Source organism: Marmota flaviventris, chromosome 7 (assembly GCF_047511675.1).
Source record: "Marmota flaviventris isolate mMarFla1 chromosome 7, mMarFla1.hap1, whole genome shotgun sequence".
In the NCBI taxonomy this organism is placed as follows: domain Eukaryota; kingdom Metazoa; phylum Chordata; class Mammalia; order Rodentia; family Sciuridae; genus Marmota; species Marmota flaviventris.
This window is the reverse complement of record NC_092504.1, coordinates 107,607,068-107,621,482: the sequence shown is the minus strand read 5'-3', so window position 1 is coordinate 107,621,482 and position 14,415 is coordinate 107,607,068. Positions and strand designations below refer to the sequence as shown.

The following is a 14,415-nucleotide window of genomic DNA, read 5'->3' as shown; positions in this document are numbered from 1 at the left end:
ATATATTTTTTTAACTGACAGATTTACAATCCAATGTGATCTTATATTTTCCTGTATTGCTTGAGCTTTTTCAGTATTATTTTTATTAAATACTGTAATAAGCTGGTTAACTGTCGTAAGTTACTTATTAAAACACAACAGCCAGGTGTGAGGGACAGGAGTCCCAACTACTGAGGCAGGAAAATCATTTGAGCCCAGGAGTTCTGGGTCAGCCTGGGAAACATAGAAAGACCCTGTCTCTTTTAAAACAATAAAACTCAACTATCCACAGAAAAATTACAAAGGGTGTCTCAATAAATATTTCAGCAAAGCCATCTAAAATTACTTTATGTTCTAGGAATAATAAAAAATATATTAGATAGCACCTTTAAAATACTGATGGTAACAAATTTCTCCTTGTTGCAACTCCCACGGTAAGTTTCTATCCATCTAATATCAACTCTTTATCTTCACACATCTGGAGACCAGCAAGAGTTTTACCTTTACCCACCAATCAGACCACAACACACTTCCAGACCCAGAATCAGTTGCATCACCACCTCATTTTCTGAAAAGCCACTCTGAATTTCATACTCACTTTCAAATGAAATTAACTGGAGCTACCAAAATCATCTCATTTGAGCAGTGTACTATTTTCTAACAAAATGGGCACACAAATAACCACTCACCTTTCCTGCCACACAAATTTACTCACTCCGCTCAACAGTAGTTCAGGTGACCAAGGGTTCCAGTCTCAGGACGTCTGTGCTCAAAGTCAGAATTAACACTCATGGATACAAGCACTGAGAAGAGTCGGCTGGACCTTCTAAACATGCCCTGAAGCAGCAACTTCCAGTCACCAGTGACGTCAAGCATCTGCGTGCGGCTGTCGAAATCCTGAAGCACTATCCCCAAATACCCCTGGCTCTTTCCCCGCCTCCTCCTCCTCGCCTCTCCCAACCTCAGTGGAGGACTGAGAGCCTCCCCTTTCCTCCCGCGTTCGGGGGACCGTGTCTGTGCCCGCCCAGGACGCCGATCCAGGACACCGCCCGCAACCCCGGCAGAGCCTTCCGGAGACTGGGACAACCCCACCGCGCCCGCTGCCCTGAGGCCGCGCAGTCGCAGCTGGAGGCTCCTGGGAGGGCGCCAAGCGGTCCCGCTCAGGGCTGCGGGCTAAGAGCTGGGCGGCTAGGCGGCGGCGCGGGAGGCGTGGACGCGGCTTTGCCACGCGAGGCTCAGGCTACGGGGCAGGGGCGCGGGCGGCTGCCTCGCCCCGGTGAACCGCTCTCCCGGGGTCGGGGAGCCGGGCGGAAGGCGTGGCACCGCCTGCAAAGCCGCGATAAGCGCTTGGGGGCCTGAACGCCTTGGTCCTAGGGAGAAGGCTGTACTGGAGCACACTGGGACCAACCAAAAACTCCCGCCTCCGGGCCTTTTCCGAAACGGACTGAACCGATTCGCTCTGGAATCGGCGGGCGCTGGCGGACTCCTCTGCAGACCTGGAGAGGTTTAGAGCAGCAGCTGCTGCTGCCTACGCCCCTGAGCCTCGGGATTGAACGATAAGGTTCCCCCCCCCCCTCGCTTTTTAAGCCACCCCGAGGGTCATAGGTGGTGTCTGGTCCAAGAGCTTTGGAGAAATGGGAAGGTCGCGTCCTAAGGCCAAAACAATCAGGAGCCGAAGGGGCGGGGGAATTGGATGGAAGTAATACTACGAACGCTTTAAATAGTCTTCACACAGTTCTGAAAAGTACTTCTCTACCTCCTTCCGGGGGGCCCTGGAATCGCTGGGGAGTGTGAAAGTTCGAGAAAATGGCCAGGAAGTCCCAACTTCTATCCCCGGAGTCTAGTAATTGCATGGAGATGTGTTTCTGGCTCTTACATTTGTAGACATACATAAATAAATAAATCATAATGTCATTTGCTAAGTCAACTCTGGGGATTATTCTTACTTAATTCTTCGCCCAAGTTAGGAAGCTTTAGCCAAGAGGCCTGGATAATAAAATTGATGATGTGACGGTGTAATGTTTTAGAATGTTGACGTTATATGCTTTTAACGAGCTTTAAAGCTTATATCCATGATGCGACCAAACATTTGGCTGAAATTATTCTTTTGGAATCATTCTGTCGATTTAAAGTCTCCGGAGGAGGCGTTCTCACGGTGCGGTGTGGCGAGCGCCCCCTGGAGCGCGGGGACCCTGCGGGGGGAGGGGCCCGGGCGGCCGCGATGCCGAGAGGGTGCGGGTGGGGTGGGTGTTGCGGGGTGAGCCAACGCAGCGGCGACGGTGACCCCAGCAGAGCGTGCGCCTCTCGAACCCTGGAACCCAAGTGTTCCAGAAGGAGCCGCAGAACGTCAGACTGGTCGTAGGAGTCTGGCAGCTTGCTCGAGCTCCAGCTCAAAACCTGCAGGGCCTCCTGTCCTTTTCCTTAATGGCCTTCCAGGACCCCGCGAAGCCAAGAATGTATTTTGTTGGAGGAATGGTTTTAATTATGGCCAGTGTTGGCTTCGTGCGGAGCTCCCCGGGATTTATGGAGGTTGGGGTGAGTGGCCTGGCCTCACGGTGGGAGGATTGAGCCTCCTACAAGATCTAATTTCCAAGTTCTTGTTTCTGGACTTTCTCTGTTAGACATCCCCTGAAGAACCTCATATGCGAGAAGCTAGGGTCTTCTATTCAGAGATGTGCAAAAGGATAGAATAGGGATGGTTGAATATCTCAGAAAAGAAGACATGGAGGGCTGGAGCTATAGCTCAGTTGGTATAGTGTTGCCTGGCATGCACACAGCCCTGGGTTCAATCCCCTACACCACAAAAAGAAAGAAAGAAGAAAAAGAGGGCTTCATTGCACACTTCCATAATCCCAGTGACTTGAGAGGCTAGCACCCAGGATCAAATTCAGACTCGGCAATATGGGGAGACCTGGTCTCAAAAAATAAAGAGCTAGGGATGTAGCTTAAGTAGTAAAGTGCCCTGGGGTTTAATCCCCGGTACCAAGAAGGAAAAATAAGAGTGAAAAAAAGGAAAAAGAAAAAAAAAACATGAAGTTGAGAAAAAGCACATTTTCAAAAATAGGATAATTAAATATAACATTCTGGAATTATGTAAACAAAACAAACTGGGAGCTGGGGTTGTAGCTCAGTGGTAGAGCACTTGGACCTTGGGTACAATTACCATCACCATAAATTAATGAATAAAAAATTAAAAAACATGTACACCCACACCTCACAGTATAAGTCACAATAGCCAATATGGAATCAGCCTAGGTGTACATCAGCAGATGAATGGATAAAGAAACTATGCACCATATACAAACAAAGATGTTGTGTCCGCCAAAAAACTAAAAAAAATATATAAATAAATATTAAAAATTCTCTCTCTCTCTTTCTCTCTAAAAAAAAAAAACTATAGTATATATGTATATATGAACAATGAAGTTTTGTTCTCCCATAAAGAAAGAATGAAATTATGCCATTTGCAGGAAAACGGACGGATCCGGAGAGCATCACTTTAAGCCAAATAAACAGATTCAGAAAGATAAGTGCCATGTTTTTCTTTTTCTCATATGTGGAAGCTAAAGGAGGGGAAAAGGGGGATGTAATGAAAATAGAAGGAAGGTCACTGGGGTAAAGGAAGGGAATAAGTAGGAGGGAGGAGGGGAAGGTGAGAGGAGGTATTGGAGAATGAAACTGATAACTGATAAAATTATGTTATATGCGTGTATAAATATGCCACATTGTATAATTAATATGTGCCAATAAAATTTAATTTTAGTAATTTTTTCATATCAATAGGTCAGTTTATTTGCTAGCTAAAGTTGTATTATTTCCTAACATTACCCTAATACTTTAATCAAGCTGATTTTGATGAATTCAGACTAAAACCAGTGTTTCATAAACACATTGCAGTGTAAAGAAATGAGTATTTTCAGTTATCAGCGTTTTATTTTAAACTGTTTTCCAATACCCTGATTTCACATTAAGTGTATTGGCATATTAAGTCACAGGGTTTTAGGGAGGAAACCACAAAGATCTTCCTCATCTTACAGATGAATTTCCCAGTCCAGAGGGATCAATTTGCACAAGACCATGATAAAATCATTCATAGCCTCCCAGACCAGGCCTTCTGCCTGCCACCATGTGACCTCTCTTCAATGTTATCTGAAAAATGTAACTGCCCCATATTTACAAAGTCCAGTACTGGAATGCCTATTGAAGGCCTGGCATCAGTTGGTAGGACCTATTGCATTTCTTAGTGTTCTCCAGTGGTGAATTTCCAAGGGTCAATTTTTCCTTGGCAAGTTCAGTTTTCAAACAAGGCTTATCACAGATGGGAGGCAGTTGGGTTAACATTGATATTGAGTCCAAGTATATTTATCTGCATACTGCTCCAAGTTAAAGAAAATGAAATAATGGAAGAGAGGCCATATGTCGAGTGATTTCCCCATAGTTATGCTCAGGGCTATCTGGGACCCCTGATGAATTTGGTACGTTGTCCATACTAGTTCAAGCAGTGAGAAGTAAGTTAAGGAATGAAAACAGAGAAAACAACTCCTCCCAAAGTTTTAGCTATTAGAGAAATATGAGAGAAAAAAATAGAGATGCAAGCTATCTTGGGGTTCAAAGAAAATATTTATTTGGTTTGAATTAAACCAGAACATACGTGCATGCAAAGAGGACAAGCTATTCAAAAGTAAGAGAAGACAGACTCAGGTCCCTTAGTGTCATTTGGATTTGGAATGTGGCCCATGTGTTAAAAGCCCTAGTTCTCAGCTTGACACTCAGGAGATGGTGGAACCTCTAAGAGGTGGGGCCCTCAACCTGTGGATTCTGAATTGTAGTGTCTCCAATAGATAGTGTCAGAACTGAATTAGATTAGAGGATGCCCAGCTGATGTCTGATTGCTTGCTTGATGATGGAAAGAAACCCTCACACCTTCTGATAGTCACAGAAGTCTGTGTCAATTGTGCTGTAAGAGTAGATGAAAAATACGGTTTAAATGCAGAGGTGTGAATGGTAATATAGTGGATTAGCAGAAATAATACTGGAATTAACCTGTTTGTTTTCTGTAGTTGCCACAACAGAATACAAACTTTGAGCTAAAACAACACAAATTTATTATTTAACTTACCAGTAGTCAGAAGTCTGATCTGATCTATCTACTGGGCTACAATAATGATGTCAACATATCTGTTTCTTTCTAGAACATTTTTAAGCTTGTCAAAGTCAGCTGCATTCCTTGGCTCATGAATTCATTTCTCCATCTTCAAAGCCAGGAACACAGCATCTTTGATCATATTTCTGTCATTACATATTTCTCTGATTCTTTTTCTGCTCCCTCCTTTAGTTCTAATGACCCTTTTTAAAGTTATCTACTTAGCAGCTTTAATTGTACCTGTAATTTTAATTGCATGTAGCCTAACATTTTCACCTTCTAGGGATTAAAACAAGGATATCTTTGAGAGGACTTTAGTCTGTCTACCACAGGCCTTAAAGTGGAAGAGGATGCAAATGTGAGGACCCCTTGAGAATTATTGAGTTGGTAGGAAGATTTCAAACTGAGTACTCCTGAGACACAGCTGAGGCTGAAAGAAGCCATTTGGGGGCTTCACCTATCTGACAGGTAGACAGGGAGCATGTGACGGGGTTACATGGAGCCTGGAGAAACTGAGGCAGGAGAATGAAGTCACTGAGTAAGATTTTGGTATTTAACACTGGAATTCCAAGTTTTGATGAGTTCACATTATTTGAACATGAGAGTGAGGAGTAGGAAGTGGAAGGCAGGTATATTTGTTTTCTACTGCCAAATATTAGATTACCACTAACTTAGTATCTTAAAGCAACACCTACTATCTCCCAGACCTGGAGGTCAGGAGTTTAAGCTAGATTATGCTCTGCTCAGGCTACATTAGTTAAAATCAAAGTGTCAGCCAGGTGGACTCTTAACTGGAAGCTCTTATCTGAATAATCTGCTTCCATGAAGAGTCAAGGTGTTGTTTCCTTCACATTGCCTATATTTCTTTACATGTGACCTCTTCATCTTCAGACGGGTCAAGTCCTCAAACTCTGGATCTCTTTGACTTTTCCTTCTGCTTTTTAAAGGGCATGTGTGATTAAATCAGGCCTCTTTTAACAATCTCACCATCTTAGAGCCAACCAATTTGGGACTTTAACTACAACTATAAAATCCCTCAAATCAAGTCAGGCACATGAGTACATGCCTGTAGTGTCAGCTGTTTAGGAGGCCAAGATAAGATGATCATTTAAGACCAGAAGTTTGAGGCCAGCTTATGCACCATAGTAAGACTCCATTGCTAAGGGAAAAAAAGAAAAAGAAATTCCTTAGATCAGCCCCTACATTGGTGTTTGATGAAATCACCAGAGTATAAACTGGAATCTTAGGGGGTAGGGGAAAGAGTAACTCTAAAATTCTGACTACCCTGTGGGTGAGGTTGAGAAGATCAAGGAACACACAAGGTAGGGTGATGGATTGAGCCTCAAACATAGAAGTTGTCAAGATAGATATGATCTCAGAGAGAACAGAAATGCCAAAAACCAGGTGTCAAAGTTTTGTTGTTTTTTTTTAAGCAGATCTAGAAATTGAACAGAAAGCAATGTATGATTAACACAGAGAGGAATGGGAGGGTGTATGTGGTGGGGGTTGTGGAAGAGCTTTGATGCTAGAACCATACCACACGGGGTCATTCAAAATGCACTGCAGATGAACTCAATTATGAAATAATTCATTTGGTTATAAAGTCCACAGGTGGTAAAGTCCAATAAAATGGAGTATAGTGGAGTATCTCATCAGAAGTCAATAATTAACCTGGGAGTCAGATAGTATAGTAGGAGATGTAACATTTTTGTCCCTTCATAATAAACTGAAAGGTTAAAAATTGAGAGTTCAATGTCTATAAATGCCTTTTCTTTAGGTAAACTTTTTATTGAAGTATAGCATGCATATATATATATTAAAAAAAAAAAAAGGACAGGACTGAGTGTGTGGCTGAGTGGTAGAACATGTGCTTAGCATGAACCATGCTCAGGGTTCAATACCCAGCACTAAAAGAAAAAACAAAAAAAAAGCACAGAAAATTTAAGCAATTGGCTTGATGTATATTTACAAAGCAAACTCACATGGCATTCAGATTTTTTCAAAGCATAAAAACAATATTCCAGAAGTTGCTCTCACGCTCTGTCCTAGTCGTTAACCCTTCCGAAGGTTATCAGAATTCTGATTTCTTTCACCATGCATAAGTTTTGCCTGTTTTAAAGCTGAATATAAATGAAGTTGTTACTCTTTTGAGCCTGGATCTTTTTGTTCAATATATATGAGATTCATTCATTTATTTTTCATGTAGTAAAAACATTTGCTTTAACCTCTGTGTAGGATTCCATAGTATGAATACACTGCCATTTACCTACCTATTGTTGATGAGTTCTTGGATTGTTTCCAGTTTCGCCATATCCCCCTAAATTGTTTGATTGAGAAAGAATTCTAATGATCAACTAACCTTCATCCATTAGAGTAGCATAAATGGGGGCCCAAAACCTGACATCATCCCCCACTCCTTGCCTGATTATCTTGAAAAAAAGCACAAAGAAAACAAAAAGAACAAGAAGATCAGGGTTGGAGAAGACAGTGAACAAATAAACCATTGTCCAATATATCTCCCTCCAGCAGATGTCCTGGAGTCACCCATTAAGCAACATTTTCCTGAGAACTCTCATACATTAGGTCGCATAATTGGCTAAGGAAGAGAAATAACACAGAGAAAAATGGAGACAGAGGTTTAAATGGACAAATCACAACGAAAATGTTAAGACCAGTGTCACAAGGGCACCATGGAGGATATCAGTAGGTATCCTGGGTTTGAAGGTGTTGAATATTGGAGACTAAAGGAATCACCTGAGGTTCATCTGCAAAATAAAAATTCCTGGATGATCAGGGATGATATTTGACATTTGACACATACCTAATGGTAATGGTTACAAAATATTGTGGATGTGTGTGTGTGTGTGTATATATATATATATATATATATATATATATGCACACAGGTTTTTTGTAAATAACATTTTGAGTGGTGGGTAGCAGGGATTGAACTCAGGGGCACTTGGCCACTGAACAACATCTGCAGCCCTATTTTGTATTTTATTTAGACAGGGTCTCACTGAGTTTCTTAGCACCTCACTGTTGCTGAGGCTGGCTTTGAACTCTGGATCCTCCTGCCTCAGCTTCCCGAGTCACTGGGATTACAGGCGTGTGACACTGTGCCCAGTTTGTAAATAACTTTTGTTAATTTTTTTAAGGTTTCAAATGTGAGCTTATGTTTCCGTTGTTCTTCATGAATTAGTAGTACCCATTCTTACCTGCTAGCATAATTATCATGTAGTAAAAACTGACAAGGTCTTTCCTGATCACTGGAGCATGACATTATTTTCAACTCCCAAACACTCAGCCACTTATCATTTTGCCTTATGTGGTATTATTGTGAACCTGTGGCAAGCATGTTGTAGATGCTTTACAATATTTGGTGAATAAACAAATGGGGGAGAAATTGGTCTTTCCTTCAAACTAGAATAGGTGTTAGAAGAAAAAGAAAGATGAAAAAAAATGCTAGATTACAACAAGGTGATTAAATAGGTTCTGTTTCAGAAAATGCATATAGCATTTGGTTGTGGACCCTACCCCTGAAGGAGCATCTCAAAGGTTGTATTCTTTGCAATATATTAGTGGAAATATGAGAGAAAATTGTGAAGGTCTTAAGAGTGAGGAACCATTGGACGTTTCTTATAGTGTAGAAAGTTGACACTGTAAAGCAGTTTTTCATAAAGGTAAATCTGTTCATGTATATTATGGATAGGGCATGTGGGGAGGCAGATATCAGTCTGGAAATGAAAATCATAAAGAGCAATACTGGAAAAAAATGAGGAATAACACATGAAAGAAAAATTGCAAAGGAAGAATTTACTATACCTAATGACCAACCAAATGTTACAAATTAGAGACAAAGAAGCTAATTAGAGCTGATTTCAGAAAACCATGCGGTGTCATAAGTGAAAATTAAGAAGGAAAAAAGCATGTCTTACACTGCAGAGTATTTCCTATATATTACCTAGCTCAGTGTCTTGAACACAAGAGACCTTTGAAAAATATTTGACTAAATAATAACAGGGACTTCAACTTGTATCGTTCAGGAGCCTAAACCCCCTCACCTGGCCATGCTTCCCTGAATTTGCCATGTCATAACAATGGTGGAGAGTCTTATGATAGACCTGACTACTATAAACCTTTTACAATGTGTAGAGATGAGTGTTGGGGCAACTAAAATTAAAGTGTAATGAGTTTTACATGACACTCATGACTCACTCATTATACAATGTCTTAGAATTTTTTCATTTCTAATTGTCATGCTTAATTTTTAATTTTATAATAGATGATATCAGCAAAACTAAAGTTTATATTCTCACCCAGAACTACACTTGAGTCTTCCCTATATTATCACTAATATTAGACCTAGTTTCATCTCATCTCTGACATTTTTGGTATTAGAAATTGGGTACCTCCATTTCTTACCTCAGATAAGATGATCATACCTGTGTCACAGGGTTGAAAAAAGCTAAAACAATGCATTTACAGAAAACATAGATATCTCAGGCTTCACCCATTACCAAGAATAACAGCTAAAGTTTGTTGAGTACCTGTTACTTGCCAGGCAGTGTTTAAAAATCTTTAGGTTTTGTGTTGGTTTCTTTTTCTCTTTAGACTTTATTTAGCATTCACAAAAATGTCTTTAGGTAGTCTTGTATCTTTCAAGCAAATCGGCAATATTTGTACTACACCTAAACAACCAGATAAAGTTTTTTGGCCATGGTCGGAATTGAACCCACACCTTGCTTAGGCAAGTGCTTTACCAATAAGCTATACCCTAAGTCTGATAACTTCTTCAAATATCCAGTCACTGTTCAAATTTTCCTGACTGTCTCATAATTTTTAACATTTTTAGAATTTTCAACTTAAAAGTACAAGTAATAAAAAATGTACAAAAGAAGTTCTAAACCTTGCAGTGGTTTCAGCTAGGAGTAGTACATGCTCCACACAGTGGAGGTTTGGAAATGTCTAGTAGCATTTTGTTCATAATGCTTGTGATTGCTGTTGGTATTTAGTTGTCAAAGGCAAGTGATGAAAATCATTCTATAAAATAAGCAACATGTGAAGGCCAAGAAGTCATTGCCACATTCAATGTCAGGATGATATTCTCTTATGCTTCCTTCTAAGAGATTTTTGGGCTAACACTTATGTTTGGGTCTTTGATCCATTTTGAGGGTTTTTGTTGTTGTTGTTGTTGTTTTACTTAATATAGTATAAGGTAAGGGTCCAAATTTCTTCTTTTGCTGCAATCATTCGATTTTCCCAGCACTATTAGTTGAAAAGACTATCTTTTCTCCATTGAACAATTTTGCTCCCTTTGTTGAAAATCAATATGACACAAGATTTCTTTCTGTGAGCTAATTCTGTTTCATTCATCTAAAAGTCTGTCTTTATGCCAGTGCTACACTGTTTTGATTATGGTAGTTTGCAATAAATTTTGAAATTAAAAGGTGTGAGACCTTCAATTTTATTCTTTTTCAAAGGAATAGGTGACTTTTTGTATTTTTGCCAAAAATAAATAAGAAACCCCACAACATTGGGATTTTTATAGGGATTGCATTGAATTTGTAGAATTTTTGAACAGTATTGTCATCATAACAATATTAAATCTTTCAATCTATGAACATAGGATGTCTTCCCATCTCTTTATGACTTCATTTTTTTCAGTAGTACTTTGTAGTTTTCAGTGTGCGAAATTTTCACCTCAATGGTTAAATTTATTTCTAAGTATATTATTCTTTTTGATACTATTGTAAATAGAATTTTCTTAATTTCCTTTTAAGATTCATTGTTCATTGCTAGAATATATAAATGCAACTGATTTTTGTGTTGGTATTACATCTTACTACTTTACTGAATTCTTTTATTAGTTCTAACAGTTGAAGATTTTCTATATATAAGACCACAACATTTGTGGAGAGATAAATTTGCTTCTTCCTTTCTAATTTGAATGGTCTTTCTTTTTCTTTCATTTTTTTCTTGTCTGATTTCTTTGGCTAGAATATTTTATTTTGTTTTACTTTTTTTTTAAATCTTATTATTTGTACAGGGATTGAACCCAGGGGCACTTCACCACTGATCTGCATCCCCAACCTTTTTTGTTTCTATTTTGACAGGGACTCACTAAGTTGCTTAGGCCATTGCTAAATTATGGAGGCTGGCCTTAAACTTGTGATGCTTCTGCCTGAGGGTCCCATGTCACTGGGATTACAGACATGAGCCACCACACCTGGCACTTTGGCTAGAACTTCTAATGCCATGTTGAATGACAAGTGGCAAAGGCTGGCATCTTTGTTTCATTCCTGATCTTAGGATAAAGCTTTCAATCTTTCACCATTGAGTATGATGTTAGTTGTGGGTTTTTCATATATGGTCTCCATCAGGCAGAGGCAGTTTCCTTCAATTTCCAGTCTATTTTGCTTTTCTTAAGCATCAGTTGGTGTATCACACTAATTAGTTTTTGTATGTTGAAACATTCTCACGTTCCACAGTTAAATTCCACTTAGTCATGGGGTATAATCTTTTCAATATGTTGCTGAATTTAGTTTGCTAGCATTTTGTTGAGGGTTTTTGCATCAATATTTAAAATGATAATGGTCTGCTCTATCGTTTTCTTTCTCATAGTCTCTTGGTCTGTCTTTGGTATCAAGGTAATGCTGACATTATAAAAGGAGTTATGAAATATGCCCTCCTCTTCAATTTTTGGAACAGTTTGAGAAAGATTGTCATTAGTTCTTTAAATATTTGGTTGAATTTGCCAGGTGCAATGGTGCATGCCTGTGCTTCCAGCAAATGGGAAGACTGAGGCAAGAGGATTGCAAGTTCAAGGCCAGCCTCAGCAATTTGGCAAGACTCTCTCAAAAATTAAAAGGGATGGAGATGTAACTCAGTGATAAAAGCAACCTAGGTTCAATCCCCAGTTCCAAGTGGGGGGGAGTAGAATTCACCTCTGGAGCCTTTTAGTACTTTGTTGTTTCTTTGTTTGTTTTAATAGGCTTATGATTCAGTAATCATTCAATCTCTTTACTGGTTATATGTTTATTGAGATTTTCTGTTTCTTCATGAGTCAGTTTTAGTAGATTGTGTGTTTCTACCAATTTGTTCATTTTATCTAGATTATCTAAATGGTTGATAAGCACTTGTTCATAGTCTTTGATAATCTTTATTTCTATAAAATTGGTAGTAGTGTTCCCACTTTCATTTCTGATTTTAGTAATTTCAGTATTCTCCCATTTTCATTAGTCAACTTAGGTATAGTTTTGTCAATTTCATTCATTTTCTCAAAGAAACAAGTTTTAAGTTTCATGGGTATTATTATTGTACTTTAAGTATACTAACTTATAATATGTTAGTTTTTGGTCCTCAATTTTATAATTGCCTACTTGTTTCCCTTATGAGAGTATGAACTACTTTTTGAGCCCAGTGTCTAGCCTTGTAATATGTGCTCAATAAATTATTTTTTCTTTTCTTTCTTTTTTTTTTCTGTTGTAGTTTTGTTTTGTTTTTGTTTTGAGATGTTAAAAACCAAACCCAGGGCCTCACACATGCTAGACAAGTGCTCTACCTCTGAGCTTGTTAGATAAATGCATGCACAAGTTTAGTTTAAAGGGATATGTAAAATGCACATGAATCATAATTGTATGAAAAGGAGACAAGCAATGTCCTAGGGTGAATGTTCAAAGTCAGTCTTTGTCCACTGAACACAATACAATTCCTCAAGCATCATGAGCTTTTGTTTGTTGTTTCTTTTTAAAACAATAAACTGTCTTTGCAGTGAATTTCTATTTTTAAAGCCTTATTTCTAGGGTTCAATGTTCTTTCTTCTCTTGCATGCCTAATTCTCTTTTTCATAAGCTAGCAAGTAAATGCCTATTATTACCACAAAATGATGATTTTTCTCAGCTAATACACCTGTACTAGGTGAATTCATCTGTCCTAATATTTCTCTTTAGCCTCAAAACCAAGCTGTGCCTCCAGTCCTCCTTGCATATAGTTAAATAATCTGTTTGCTGATGACTTGATCCTATCTTTAGAAGACCCAAAACTCCAGCAGAAAACTTTAAGAGCTGATAAACAAAGTTAGTAGAGTAGCGGTATACAAGATCAAAATATTTAAATCAATTGCTTTCCTCTACTACAATAATGAATCTGCTAAAAAAAAAAAAAAAGAAGGAGGAGGAGGAGGAGGAAAGAAAGAAAAACTATCCCATTCACAATGACCTCAAAAAACAAAAGTACTTAGGAATAAATCTAACCAAGGAAGTGAAAGACCTCTATAATAAAAACTATAGACCACTGAATAAAGAAACTGAAGAAGACCTTTGTAGAGGGAAAGACCTTCCATGTTCACGGAGAGGCAGAATTAATATTGTTGAAATGGCCATACGACCAAACACATTATATAGTTTCAATGCAGTCCCCATCAAAATACCAAGGACATTCTACACAGAACTGGGGCAGGGGGAGGGAGAAGTCCTAAAATTCATTTAGAATAAGAGACCCTGAATAGCCAAAGCAATCCTGAGCAAGAAGAGTGAGGCTGGAGGCATCACAATATGGAACCTCAAATTATACAACACAGCTATAATAACAAAAACAGCATGGTAATGCTACCAAAACAGACATGAAGATCAATGGAATAGACTAGAAGTCACAGAGATTAACACATATAGATACAGTCATCTGATACTTGGCACAAAGGTGCCAAGCATATGTGTCCAAGAAAAGATAGTTTTAAACAAATGGTGCAGAGAAAACTGGAAATCCGTATGTAGAAGAATAAAAGTTGGATCCCTTTCTTTCACCATGCATAAAAGTCAACTCAAAGTGCATCAAAGACCTGAAAATTTGACCAGAAACTCTGCAACTGATAGAAGAAAATGTAGGTTCAACATTGGCACAGGCATCAACTTTCTTGACAAGTCTCCTAAAGCACAAGAAATAAAACCAAGAGTCAATAGGTGGGATGGTATCAAATTTAAAAGTTTCTGCACAGCAAAGGAAACAAGACCATGAAAAAAAAAATCACACAGAATGAGAGAAAATCTTTGACACCAGCACCTCAGATAAAATAATATCTATAATATATAAAGAACTCAAAAAGCTTAATACCAAAATTTTTTGAAAAATGAATAAATGGGAAAAAGAACTAAAGAGACCTCAAAAGAAGAAACACAAATAGCCAATGAATATATGAAAAAAATCTTCAATATCTCTAGCAATCAGATAAGTATAAATCAAAACTATGCTAAGATTTTATCTCCCTCCAGTCAGACTGGCAATTATTAAGAACA

General features: G+C 38.7%; 1 protein-coding gene across 2 annotated transcripts in view; it reads right to left on the bottom strand.

Moving 5' to 3' along the window:
• Positions 1-14,415, bottom strand: part of LOC114085489 (broad substrate specificity ATP-binding cassette transporter ABCG2-like) — a 109,614-nt gene that overhangs the window by 43,173 nt on the left and 52,026 nt on the right. The window contains exon 1 of one of the 2 annotated variants that reach the window (XM_027926639.2): positions 669-1,127. The exons of the other annotated variant lie outside the window; for it this stretch is intronic. The gene's annotated coding sequence lies outside the window, so the exon portion shown is untranslated. Of the gene's footprint in view, positions 1-668; positions 1,128-14,415 lie in introns of those variants that run through there. 2 annotated transcript variants of the gene reach the window in all.